This window comes from Sciurus carolinensis, chromosome 16 (assembly GCF_902686445.1).
Source record: "Sciurus carolinensis chromosome 16, mSciCar1.2, whole genome shotgun sequence".
NCBI classification, from domain to species: Eukaryota; Metazoa; Chordata; class Mammalia; order Rodentia; family Sciuridae; genus Sciurus; species Sciurus carolinensis.
In genome coordinates, this window is record NC_062228.1 from 67712551 (window position 1) to 67727407 (window position 14857).

The window sequence follows — 14857 nt, forward strand, 5'->3', positions numbered from 1 at the left end:
TGAACAAATCTGATGTTTCCCCCATCACCCTTTGTATGTGGCTTGTCCCATTCACTCAGGGAACAGAAGTAAAAACTCCCTTCAATAGTATAATTTACCTATTTCATCACTCAGTCACCTTTGTGAGTGTAAATGAGACAAATCATTATTTTATATAAATTTCTAGAACTACCAAAATCTAACCTGTGTTTTTAAAAAAAAAAAAAATCAGAACGGTTGTTGTTTCTGAGGGGGAAACCTACTGCAGATGCACAAGAAGATTTCCCTGACCTGTGGAATTCTCCTTTGCCCTACGCAGGCTATTAGGGTAACTGTTGCAAATATCCATGAAAGACAAATCTATGAGTTCAAGAAAGGTTTATTGACAGAGAGAGTCTACCATGCTGCCCATCTGCAACTACCTTCTAAACTCCATAGTCATGTACAATAGAGTAGTTTAAAAATAACAACTCTGGCCCTGTGACTGTTACTTGTCATCTTTTCTGTGGTTCTGGTTTTGGGACTCTGGGTGAGTGGGCCTACAGGGAAGTTTATGCCTGGGTGGGCAGGTGGTGATTTTCAAAATGGAGTTATTTTGGTCTAAAGTCCTAACAATCTGACCTTTTGTCTTATAATGCTAAGGGGTGTCATTTGTTCTGATTTCTTGGAGCTGAACAGGGAGGAAGAAGGTTTTAGGCCTAAACTTTGGGGAGGGGGCTGTATTAGCTCACAAAGAGATGGATTACAGTCTCATTAGTGAGGGCCTTTATTCAATCTTGAAAAAAATATTTTGGGTAATTTACCAGACAAGGTCATATTAAAATATGTATGCAGAAGGCCCATCAATGGGAGCAGCCAGGGTAGGGTCTGGCCCAAAAGGTTCCTGAGGGGTGACTGTTGTCATTCCCAGTGGTGTTTCTCAATGTACTCCCAGAGTTCAGTTACTTTTCCTTGGACTATTCTGGATTAGTTGGTGAAGTAACAGCATTCCTCTACTAAAAAGACACAAGCACCTCTCTTCTCTGCTGTTAATCAGCAGTGGTTCCCCTACTTTGGAGAACTACACTGGCTAAGGAGGTGACTTGAATATGAAGAGATTCTAGGGAATATGTCATAGGGGCAAAGGGGGTATGTGCAGTAGACCATCAGAGGTTAGTTGTCCTGTTAAATCTTTAACTTAGAAGAGTGGTTGTCAAAATGTTGAAACTCATTGTTCTTATTGTGGGATCCACTGTTTCCCAGAGTTTCAGTATTTACTGTGCCCCCATTTAGGGCTAATTTATGATGGGGGAAGTTCTATAATTAGGGCCCATTGCTATTAGGGAAAGGTGCGCTGGGAGAGGTTTAATGTTTGACTGATTTCCCCTCCCTCCTCCTGAGTCACACTGTCTCTCCACGTTTCTTGGGGAGCTGTATTTTAGGAATATTATTTTTTTATATAATCCTTCATTCCAGACTCTGAAAGGGGAGGGAGAATTGGGGTGCTGAGTCAGGCCTGGCTGCTTTGAGTTCATAATGGTTGTAGTAGAGGGACCCTCCCTTCAGAGTTCTAGAATAGGGCATGGAGTTCCCAGTGGGGAATGGGGAAGAGTTTTGAGGTCATCATAATTGGAGCTCCCCTTTGTGATCTCGGTGGGTTAGGAGGTGAGCAGGATAATAGCATCTGTGTGTCCCAGGAGGCAACTGGGACCGAGAAGGTGAGCTTATAAAGAAATTGTTCCTACACAGAATTGAAAATAGGCAGGGTAAAAGTAATAAGAACAGTGAAATCAGGTGATTATAAGAAAGGTGAAGATTAATTCATTTGCTAATACTAAGTGAATAATTTCAGCAGGGAATGCAGTTGGGATCCTATTGTTCTTAGTCAGTCATGGGCCTCACTCAGATATAGGGAATACTCTCCATGATTCCAGGAGGGTGGGTACTTTGGAGCATAGCAAGCATGATTAACCTTGGAATCATATTTTCCTGGTGTTTTAATCATTTTCATCCTGCTTGACAAGTTATGCAAAATAAGAACTGAAAAATTTAATTGGGGTCTAGCAATAAGGGTTAAGTGAAGAGTAATAAGGAGGCAAGCACACAGGATCTCAAAGAGCAAGAGTGGTTGCTCAAAGGAAAGGCAGTTCAGTTTATTATCTATTCCGGGGTCATATCAAGTTACCTAGGTTACATAGTAGAGTTACCTTTGAGCATGTACAGATTATGTAAGTTGATTGCTTCTCAAAGTCCACTAGTACCAAAGTTTCTTATAATAAGACAATGTCAATAAGACAAGGACAGATGAGTCGCAGACCATCTCTATGCCATTCAAACAGAGCACCTATTGTCCTGAGGAGTTTGCTCGAGTCAAAGGAATTTTGTTTCTTTGTACATTGACTGACCTGAAATTCCTACTAAGAAAAGAAATAAAATTAACAGTAGAGTTATAACTAGTAACCCAACTACATGTGTAGAAAAGTATTTAAAAGGGTTAAGAGAAGAAATTCCTTCAGCTAAATTGCCCCAAACTTCTTCATTATTAAGAGTAGGCTCTCTTTCATGGACCATGGCCAGAACCTGAGATTGTAATTTTAATACATTATACATTTTTACTCAGACAATAAAACATAGATCCTTAATATACATGCTGTGAGATAAAATTACTTATGAAACAAAATGTTAAGATGGGTAACATTTTGAAAGTTACATTGAAAATCACCATTTGAGATGTGAAGAGGCTTCCGAGTCAGAATTATTTCCATATTCCAGGTCTTCTTAGATTTTTTTAATGTTGTCTCTCATCACTCCTGATTGGTTTACAAAGAAGCAACTTTCTCTCCTAATTTGTTGTAGGAAAACAGATGGCAGGGAGTCTAATTGAGTTTGTAAAGTCAGGACCAAATCAGTGACCTTTTGGATATCTGCAATAGCCTGTGTTGACTAATTTTATAGCAAATAGAGGTTCCTAATCCTGCTTCTTCTGTGTTAATCCTGGTGGATATTTTTAGCCCTATGAGTAAGGGAATAATTTTTGGGGGGTCTTCCTACATCTGGTGTGTGCTGTTATTGGAATGGGTAGACTTTGGCTATCTGGTAAAGTGTCACTTTAAGGAGTAACTTTGGTAGGCAGGGATAAATGTGAGTATCCCAAAGGAAAAATTTCACAGAATTTGGGAACCTTCCTGGCTGTAGGACTAACACACGTATAGGTCTTAAGTTCCAATAAAGGAACTGTTGTATTTCTTTTTAAATACAATTATGACTGTGTTTAGATTATAACTGTTTTTGCTAGGTGTTCAAGATCAAGCTGGTGAAGTTGACTTTGTTACTACCTGCTGTTAAGAGCCAGGTGAGTTCCCACAAGGGTCACTCTTGGAGAACTTGAGAGCAGCTTCTTACCTCTTGTAGTGCCATCTGCAATGTAGGGTCACCTTGATGACGTAGCTTCCCTTGGAAGCATCAGTAATGTGTCCCATTTCCAATGGCCCTTCTCTTTGCAGCAGGTGCACTGATTGTCTTTCTATTCTCCAGCAGTCTTATAAATCTCCATGAGAGGGAGGTCATGTGACCCAGAGTTGTAAAGCTCCTTAGAGAAGTTCTCACATTCCCTAGATCAAGCTGACTCAGAGGCAAAAGACAAATACTGACTTCCTTGGCCCTTTTGTGTTAATCTAGATCTTAAACTTGATCTTAAACATCCAGAAAAGCAGTCTCACCAGTCTTAAAGATGCTGGGCCTCAACTTCAAGGTCTATAACCTTACAGTCATTTACCCTTTCATTTAACTGGAGTCTGTATTAGTACTGCAAGTTACCATTATGTACTATCTGTCCTGTAGGTGATGGCTTATTATCTCAAGTTAACCTAGGTTGAGTGTTCTTGAAGCAATGCCTCTGCAAAACATTAACAGGTGACAGTTTTACAAAATGAAATTAGCAAGAATAAAACATATTCAGCTTGCATAATACCTACCTTGAATTTTGACTGATTTATACTTTATTCCCTATTTGAGATTGCAACAAAAATAAATGTTTTGAATACTACTTTATGTGAGCTCGAGTCTCATCTACTTTGGAGTCATTTTAACATATAGTGACATGAGAGGCAGAGCTCTATCTCAGGTAAGGTGGGACTCCACAAATCGTAGGTAAATCATTCTGGTTTTGAAGCTAATTCTCGCCTCTTTCTTTAATGTCATTTTACAAAGTTTATGTATATTGTCTCCTGATCCTATATGAACATCAACACAATATAACATTACACTTAAAACATAAATCAAAGAAAGACTGAGAGAGCTTTTAGCTTTCCGTTTGTGTGTCAAAATGGCAAAATACTTACCTGTTTCATGATATTAACCTTTAAACAGATCAGGCTCTCATTAACTTTTAGAAATACAATTACATTTTATCTCAGTGTAGAAGGTAACATATAGTTCATGTCCAGTTACAGAACATTAAATGATATAAATAAATCCCCAATAAAATTTACTATTCTTACACATTTAAAATTACCATTACACAAAAGTTCAGATTGGAGAATAGCAGGTTGATAAAAATATTCTTTAAAATTTTCTGCCTTAAGGACCTTTATACCTGGAAAATATGAACACATTTAGTATGACATACTGATGTTTTTATATTGACCAAGCTTAATGTTTTTGAAGAATATCTTTAATTTATTAAAATAAGCAAATTGGAAATAATCAAACATATTTATTCATAATTTTAAATTGGATGATATGGTAATTTCATAGTATTTTGGTGGAGAAATAAAATTTTTGCTCACTTGATGTTATAATGCAATGTGACTAATTTAAAGGAAAGAGACAAAATCAAATTAGGAATTAAGAACTGCAATACAAACTCAGAACAATGCAAAACAGAACAAAACACAACATAAAATGTCACATAAACTCAGAACAATAACCAAGTCACCATCACCATGTGCCTGTGCTATAGAAACACTTGGAATAATAACAAAATAAACCAAACACTAACATTCTGGGTGAATACTTAATTGTAGTAATGCAAGTGCAAGCAATTTTGAAGAAGCACATAAAAAAATCATTGGTGTTTCAATGTAAGTAAGATTTTAAAGCTTACTGAATTTCTTTGGTTTACTGGTAGAGAAAACTAGTATTGAGATTGAAAATGATTCTATTGTTTGAAAATGAGTTTCTCTTCCATTGAATAAATAAGTATAAGATACTGGACTACAACAAAATGAGTCAAGAAGCTTAATTTTTAAAGGAAAATTTTGCCTCTCTAATGTAACTTTTAAAGGAAAATTTAGCCTCTCTAATGTAGCATAATACTCTAACCATTGTTATTTAACCATAATTGTACAAATCCTAATTTTTAAGACTAATTGCTCTAAAGCATAAAACTTCAAAATATATAATCAAGTCATCAGCGAATAGGGAATAGTTTGAGTTCTTCTTTTGCTATTTGTATCCCTTTAATTTCTTTGGCTTGTCTAATTGCTCTGGCTAGAGTTTCAAGGATGATGTTGAATAGAAGTGGCGAAAGAGGGCAACACTGACTTGTTCCAGACTTTAAAGGTCTGCTTTCACTTTTTTACCATTTATCATGATATCAGCCATGGGCTTATTGTAGATGGCCTTTACAATGTTAAGGAATGTTCCCACTATCCCTGTTTTTTCTAGTGTTTAGAGCATGAAAGTATGCTGTTTTTATTGAATGCTTTTTCTGCATCTATCAAAATAATCATGTGTTTCTTAACTTTAAGTCTGTTTATATGGTGAAAGACATTTATTGATTTCAAATGTTGAACCAACCTTGCATCCCTGGGATAAAACCCACTTGATCGTGGTGCACTATCTTTTTAATATATTTTTCTATGCGATTTGCTAAAATTTTGTTGAGAATTTTTGCATCGATGTTCATTAAGGATATTGGTCTGGAATTTTCTTTCCTCGATGTGTCTCTTTCTGGTTTAGGTATCAGGGTAATATTGGCTTCATAGAATGAGTTTGGGAGGGTTCCCTCCTCTTCTATTTTATGGAATACTTTGAAAAGTACTGGAATGAGCTCTTCTTTAAAGGTTTTGTAGAACTCGGCTGAGAACCCATCTGGTCCTGGACTTTTCTTTGTTGGTAGGCTTTTGATGACTTCTTCTATTTCATTACTTGAAATTGGTCTATTTAAATTGTGTATGTCCTCCTCGTTCAGTTTAGGCAATTCATATGTCTCTAGAAACCTGTTGATGTCTTTGAAATTTTCTGTTTTGTTGGAGTATAGATTTTCAAAATAGCTTCTAATTATGTTTTGTATTTCAGTCGTGTCTGTTGTGATATTTCCTTGTTCATTCCGAATTTTAGTAATTTGGGTTTTCTCTCGTCTTCTCTTTGTTGGTGTGGCTGAAGGTTTATCAATTTTGTTTATTTTTTCGAAGAACCAACTATTCATTTTGTCTATTTTTTGTATTGTTTCTTTTGTTTCAATTTCATTGATTTCAGCTCTGAGTTTAACTATTTCCTGTGTTCTACTACTTTTGGTGTTGGTCTGCTCTTCTTTTTCTAGGGCTTTGAGCTGTAGTGTTAGGTTGTTTATTTGTTGAGTTTTACTTCTTTTGTTAAATGCGCTCCATGAAATAAATTAGGAAAACTACCACATTCACAATACCCTCGAAAAAATTAAAATACTTGGGAATCAGTCAAAAAAAAGAGGTGAAAGACCACTACAATGAGAACTACAGAACACTAAAGAAAGAAATTAAAGAAAATCTTAGAAGATGCAAAAATCTCCCATGTTCTTGGATATGCAGAATTAATATTGTCAAAATGGCCATACTACCTAAAGTGCTGTACAGATTCAATGCTATTCCAATTAAAATCCCAATGGTGTACCTTACAGAAATAGAGCACACAATTATAAAATTAATCTGGAAGAATAAGAAACCCAGAATAGCTAAAGGAATCCTTAGCAGAAAGAGTGAAGCAGGGGGTATCACAATACCAGATATTCATCTCTACTACAAGCAATAGTAACAAAAACGGCATTGTGTTGGTATCAAAATAGACAGGTAGATCAATGATAGAGAATAGAGGACACAGAAACAAAACCAAATAAATACAATTTCCTCATAGTAGACAAAGGTGCCAAAAACATGCAATGGAGAAAAGATAGCCTCTTCAACAAATGGTACTGGGAAACCTGGAAATCCATATGCAACAGAATGAAACTAAACCCCTATCTCTCACCCTCCAAAATACTCAACTCAAAAGGGATCAAGGACCTCGAATTCAGACCAGAGACCTTGCGTCTTATAGAAGAAAAAGTAGTTCCAATTCTTCAACATGTCATCTTAGGATCAGACTTTCTTAACAGGACTCCCATAGCACAGGAAATAAAAGCAAGAATCAATAACTGGGATAGATTAAAACTAAGTAGCTTTCTCCAGCAGAGGAAGCTATCAGTAATGTGAAGAGAGAGCCCACAGAGTGGGAGAAAATTTTTGCCACTCATACTTCAGATAGAGCACTAATTTCCAGAATATATAAAGAACTCAAACAACTCTACACCAAGAATACAAATAACCCAGTGAAGAAATGTTTTCAGGAAATGAACAGACACTTCTCAGAAGATCTACAAGCAATCAACAGATATATGAAAAAAATGTCCAACATTCTAGTAATAAGAGAAATGCAAATCAAAACTACCTTAAGATTTCATCTCACCCCAATTAGAATGGCGATTATCAAGAACATAAGCAAAAATAGGTGTTGGCAAGAATGTGGGGAAAAAGATACACTCATACATTGCTGGTGGGGTTGCAAATTAGTGCAGCCACTCTGGAAAGCAGTGTGGAGATTCCTCAGAAACCTTGGAATGGTACCACCATTTGACCCAGCTATCCCACTCCTTGGCCTATACCCAAGGGACTTAAAATCAGCATACTACAGAGATTCAGCCACATCAATGTTCATAGCTGCTCAATTCACAATAGCCAGATTGTGGAACCAACCTAGATGTCCTTCAATTGATGAATGGATAAAGAAACTGTAATATATATATATATATATATATATATATATATATATATACACACACACAATGGAATATTACTGAGCCATAAAGAATGATAAAATTATGGCATTTGCAGGCAAATGGATGAAACTGGAGAATATCATGCTAAGTGAGATAAGCCAATCTCAAAAAACCAAAGGAAGAATGATGTTGCTGATAAGCGGATAATGACACATAATGGGGGGTGGGAAGTGTTAGTGTTAGTGGTAGTGTTAGGGTTAGGGTTGGGGAAAGGCAAGAATGGAGGAAGGAAGGACTGTATAGAGGGAAAAGAGGGGTGGGAGGAGTGGTGGGGGAATGGAAAAAATACCAGAATGAATCAAACAACATTTCCCTATGTAAATTTATGATTACACAAGTGGTATGCGTTTATTTCATGTACAAAGAGAGAAACAACATGTATCCCATTTGCTTACAATAAAAATAAATAAATAAAATAAAAATGTCAACTAACTACAAAAAAAAAGAATAAAACTTAATACACAATGTTAAGAGTAATTAGTGTATTTAAGAACTCCTTGTTAGTTTAACATATGAATTAAGTCTTGTTTCTTATCAGTATATAAAGTATTTGACCTTAGGGAAAAAACATAAATAGCTTTCACTGTTGTCTCACATACATATAATGAACTTAGTTACACACAAACTTGTTGGAAAATGTCCTTTACTTACACACAGGCATTCTTAGCATTCATTTAGACCCTCATGTCACCAATTTATGAAAACACAAACAATGTTCAAGTACACCACCCATGGAATTCAGGAATTTAAGAGTATTTTGCTATATCTAACAGCATTTTAACTTTGTACATTAATCAGATGCTTTTACTAAACACATTTATGAAAATTAGTTCCATATATGTCAAATTCAATTTACTTATTAACTATAAGAATTAAGGTATCAGACAAGTATATCGGACAGCATTTACCTCTTCCATGTTGAAGAAAATTAAAAAGCATGAGAGAGTGAGAAAGAGAGAGAAGGCACAGAGAGGGAAGGGAGAGGGAAGGGAGAGGGAGGGAGAGAGACAGAGAGAGAGACTCTGAAAACCATTTTTCTGTATTGTAGCCCACAAGAATTTTAAAATGGGTACATTTTTCTTTAGTCATAGGTTGGTCACTCCCTGGGCCTGCTGTGTATTATAGTTTACATTCCAAAGCTGGTTAGGGTTATTTTTCTCTCTCTCAGTGACATGCAGGTTAAATTTTTGCTCCATAGGTTAAGATGATGGTAAGTGCTTGAAATAAGGATTTTTACATGATTTTGGGCTGGGAACTCACCTCATTTGCCATTTTGCAATAAATGACTTTTTTACTTTTTGCACAATTTCTTGATCAAAAGTTCCCTATTTGGACCATTGGTGTAGATTATCTCATTTGTACTGTGGCCATATTTGAGTGCTGACCTTAATGAAGCATTCAATTTAGATAAATGACTGAATCATTCTCATATTGTGGAGGGGTGAAGGACTGGACCAGACCTGGAAGATTTGTCCCTACTTAGTGAAGGTGTGTCTGAGTGAGGGGATGAAGTTGTGGCTGAGCAAGCAAAGAAGCAGAGGGTGGAGGTGGAGAAAGTGAATATTGATCATTTAGGTCAAAAGAGGTAAAGTCATTAGGATTGGGAGGTGAAAGTGTTAAGGGAGAGTGAGCAGGGAGGACCTGGGTGGGGAAGCAGGACTGACTTAAAGAGGGGTGAGAGTGAAGAAAAGAGAAGGCTTGAAAATAGGGAATCCTGGCCTGCTTGCTGCTGTGACGGAAGTTGTATAAATCCTGTATAATGGGATTGAAAGTCCCATTCTTTGGACTGAGGAATCATTATCTAATTTATATTGGGGCCAAACTGTGTAGCAACAGAATATGAGCTTTTGAGGTTTGAGATCTGGAGTCAAATGGAGAGGCTGATGGTTTTTGAGGAGACAAACAAGGGTGTGGGGTCACAGAGAAGTTTAGATTGTGCAGAGTCCTTGGCTAAGAGTTCTCAGGAGCCCAGAGAAGGGAAACAGGAGAGAAAGGGGTGTCACTACAACCTCTCTGACTTCCCACGTAGAAGCAGACCACCAGTGAGGGTTGTCACCATCCCTGACAGGTCTGCAGCCAAGGCCGAATCTGTCCCAGTGATGGGATATTTGTAGAGAGAGAGAGAGCGCTCAGGGCCTCCATAGAAGAGTTCTGAGGACACACTGCCAGTAGAGGAAAGACTGACTAGAGTCAAATTCCATGGTGGGCAAGAAGGTTGGCAACATCGATTCATGAACCCACCATTGTGGATATTGGCCAGGGATGAGGGGGCACTGTCAAGATGGCTCAGATCCTGGTAAAGGAAGAACCAGCAGGCAATGATCATGGATCCTGTCCTGGGTTTCTGCACCAGAATATTAGGGTAGCTTGCACAAAAATCCATTGCAGACATACCTCAGAGTTCAAGCAATGGTTTATTGACACAGACAGTCTGCCAGGCTGTCCCTCTGTGAGGAGATGTAGCCTGCAGAAAAAAAACTTCTAAACTATACAGTCATGTACAATGGAGTAGTTAAAAATAACCGGTCTGGCCCTGTAACTCTTACTTGATGTCTTTGGGGTGGTTCTGGTTATTGGGACTCCTTGTGAGTGGGCCTACCAGGAAGGTAATTTTTGGGTGGGCAGGTACTGACTTTCAAAAGGGAGTCACTTTGGCCTGAAGTCTAAACACAGGCTGTAGGTCATGTGCAGAAGCACCCTTGTTAGACTGCTAATGGGAGCTACAGTCTGCACATCTTCCCTGATACAACTGTCATTCCAGTGAGGGGCTGAACTCCAGAAGTAGCTTTGCTATACCTTGGCAGGTGGGCGTTTGTGAACCTGGGTTCCTCATATTTTGAGGTGCTTTGAAGATACAGCTCACCAATAGCTTCAAACCCTCTAAGGCCTGGACCTGACTTGGTGACACCTTCTTAGAGTAGAAGGAAGCAAAACTGCTAAGAGAAAAGGCTGCTTCTTCCCAGGGTTAGGAAGTTACAAATGAAGTCTGGAATGTATTGTCTCACTAGAAGGATGAGTGACCAAGGAGTAAGGATGCCATGATCAAAGGACAAAGAAATTCATTTGGAGAAGCTGTCACAGACCAGTCTCAAAACTAGAGCATCAGAGAAAATAAAGACCCTCCAGATTATGACCCATGAAAGCCATGAATTCTTGCATACATGAAAAATGGTTTAGAAAAGGAGTGAATAAGGAGAAATGGGAATGTCCCCCAGGTGGGAGGTCGAAGGGGAAGGAGCCTGAGAGCTAGGTAAACAGTGGTGGCCAAAACACAGGTGGAAGACGGATGTGCATCAGGATACATGGGTCAAACATGCCCAGAATGCTTACTGAAGGAGAAAATGGTAAGATTACAGTGAAGAACTGTGAAAGAATTAGTGGGAAGTGTCGCTGTGATGACAGACACGATGTGCATCCCGGTACACTATAAGTGCATAATAGTCCACATCTGTGGTTTCCCAGTAAAGGATTTAGAACTTCAATCTTCTGGAAACATTAGCACTACAGAGGAAGATTTTTAAAATAACTGGCTTCTCATCTTAAAAAAATAAGAAGACGGGAGCTGGACTGGGTCCCGCTCCGGAAGTGGGTGGAACGTTGCACCCCAGAGTCGGGTGGCGGCGGAGGCCGGTCCTGGCTTTGTAGCTTGCTCAAGATGGCGGCACAGCCACCCAGTGGGATCCGCCTCAGTGCGCTTTGCCCGAAGTTTTTACATACAAATTCTAATAGTCATACTTGGCCATTCAGTGCAGTTGCTGAATTAATAGATAATGCTTATGATCCTGATGTGAATGCTAAACAGATATGGATTGACAAAACAGTGATAAATGACTGTATATGCTTGACATTCACTGATAATGGGAATGGTATGACATCAGATAAGTTATACAAAATGCCAAGAGATGGGAAAACACATCAAGATAGATTTAAAGTAATTTACCCAAGATGATACAGCCAAGAAGGCTTTGGCTTCAGTGACAAAGTCACCATGAATGGTCATGTCCCAGTTGGATTGTATGGGAATGGCTTCAAGTCAGGTTCTATGCGTTTGGGTAAAGATGCCATTGTTTTTACCAAAAATGGAGAAACCATGAGTGTGGGCTTCTTGTCTCAGACCTACTTGGAAGTCATAAAAGCAGAACATGTTGTTGTTCCAATAGTGGCATTCAACAAGCACCACGTCAGATGATTAATTTTGCAGAATCAAAAGCCAGCCTTGCTGCAATTCTGGAACATTCTCTGTTTTCTATGGAACAGAAATTACTGGCAGAACTTGATGCCATTATGGGTAAGAAGGGGACAAGGATCATCATTTGGAATCTTAGAAGCTACAAAAATTCAACAGAGTTTGATTTTGAAAAGGATAAATATGATATCAGAATTCCTGAGGATTTAGATGAGGCAACGGGAAAGAAAGGGTACAAGAAGCAAGAAAGAATGGACCAAATTGCCCCTGAGAGTGACTATTCCTTGAGGGCTTACTGCAGTATATTATATCTAAAGCCAAGAATGTAGATCATCTTACGTGGACAGAAAGTGAAGACACAGCTAGTTTCGAAGAGTCTTGCCTACATCCAACGTGATGTTTATCGACCTAAATTTTTAACTAAAACAGTGAGAATTACTTTTGGATTCAACTGTAGAAATAAAGATCATTATGGCATAATGATGTATCACAGAAATAAACTCATCAAAGCTTATGAAAAAGTCGGATGTCACCTAAAGGCAAACAACATGGGTGTTGGAGTAGTTGGAATTATAGAATGTAATTTCCTTAAGCCAACTCATAGTAAGCAAGATTTTGACTACATTAATGAGTACAGACTTACAATAACAGCATTAGGAGAAAAGCTGAATGATTACTGGAATGAAATGAAAGTGAAGAAAAACTTAAGAATATCCTCTAAATTTGCCAGTTGAAGATATACAGAAACGTCCTGATCAAACATGGGCTCAATGTGATTCCTGTCTAAAGTGGCAAACATTACTAGATGGGATAGATCAACTTCCAGAAAAATGGTATTGCTCCAATAACCCTGACCCACAGTTCAGAACCTGTGAAGTTCCAGAAGAACCCAAGGATGAAGATTTGGTACATCCCACTTATGAAAGAAGAACAACAAAGAAAAATTCAGAATCAAACAACCAGAAGTGATCCTACGGATTAATACTGAACTGTTTCGGACAACCCCTATTTCAAGTCAGAGCTTTTCTCCTATGAGGGAAAGCATTCCAAGAGGGCATCATTCAGAAGTGATAAATTCCTATCCAACAAGACCTATAAGTAATCATCGGGTTTCACCCCAGTCTGAACCTGAGAGCAACAGCCTAAAATGGAGACTTTCTACTCGTTCCTCAATTTTGAATGCAAGGAATCGGAGATTAAGTAATCAAGCATTTGAAAACTCAACTCATAAAGATGATGATGATGATGATGATGAAGATGTGATCATCTTGGAAGAAAACAGTACTCCCAAACCTGCAGTAGATCATGATATTGAAGTTAAACCAGAACAGAGTCACACTGAACAAAGTGGTGTTCACATTGAGCTTGTGGGCAGTGCTAAATCTTGTGGCCACACTAGTTCAACAAGCACTGCGTCACCCAGGTGTGATCAGGGCATTACTGCAGCCACCCAGACAGAAGCACCAAATGTAGTTGTTAAAAAGGAAGAAATGATCAAAGATGAGATAGATGTAAGAAATGATATAGCAATACTGCCCTCCTGCGTAGATGCTGAAGGAAAGATACAGGAAGCCCAGAAAACCTTTGCTAAGGCAGCAGTTGATGTTGGCTGCCACTTACAAGAGCTGAGAAATGAATTACTTTTAGTCACTCAAGAAAAAGGCAATTATAAGAGACAGTGTCATATGTTTACTGACCAAATCAAAGTATTACAACAGAGAATATTAGAAATGAATGACAAATACGTGAAGAAGGAAACTTGCCATCAGTCTACTGAAACTGATAATGCATTTTTACTTGAGAGTATTAATGGCACATCTGAAAGTCCAGACCATGTGATATCTCAGTATCGGCAAGCTTTGGAAGAAATAGAAAGGCTGAAAAAACAGTGTAGTGCTTTGCAACATGTAAAGGCTGAATGTAGTCAGTGTTCTAATAGTGACAGTAAAAGTGAAATGGATGAAATGGCTGTGCAGCTTGACAGTGTTTTTAGACTACTGGACAAATGCAGTGTTGAGAGGGACCAGTACAAAAGTGAGGTTGAATTATTAGAAATGGAAAAATCACAGATTCGTTCTCAGTGTGAAGAACTCAAAACTGAAATGGAACAGTTAAAATCTGCAAGTCCTGTGAGAGGAACAGATGTTTCAACTTCAAGTAATATTGAGGAGTCTATAAATTACACAGATGGGGAAAGCCTCAAACTTTGACCTCTTCGAGTTAATGTGGGACAGTTGCTGCCATGATTGTACCTGATCTTGATCTTCAGCAAGTGAATTATGACGTTGATGTAGTTGATGAGATTTTAGGGCAAGTTGTTGAACAAATGAGTGAAATCAGTAGTACTTAAAATATGTATCATGAATTAATAAAATACTTGCTCAGTTCTTTGGATTGTATGGCTTTCAAAATATAAACAGTTTCATTCTATAATTTCGATAGGTAACAGACTGAAGAACCATTATTTTACTGTATTCTATGCATTCAATATTCAATATTCAATTCTATGCACACAATATCTGTGTGGTCACAGATATTGTGGACACAGTTCCATCTTTTGAAATACCTGTGAATTATTGGTATTGAGCAGTTGAATAGCTAAATCATGACTTTGTGTTGAATGTAAATATTTGAATGTAAAT

The 14857-nt window shown here is 38.0% G+C and overlaps 1 pseudogene; it reads left to right on the forward strand.

The window, feature by feature from the left end:
• Positions 1–11684: 11684 nt before the first annotated feature.
• On the forward strand, positions 11685–14657 carry LOC124967344 (MORC family CW-type zinc finger protein 3-like; annotated as a pseudogene).
• The last annotated feature ends 200 nt before the right edge of the window (positions 14658–14857 follow it).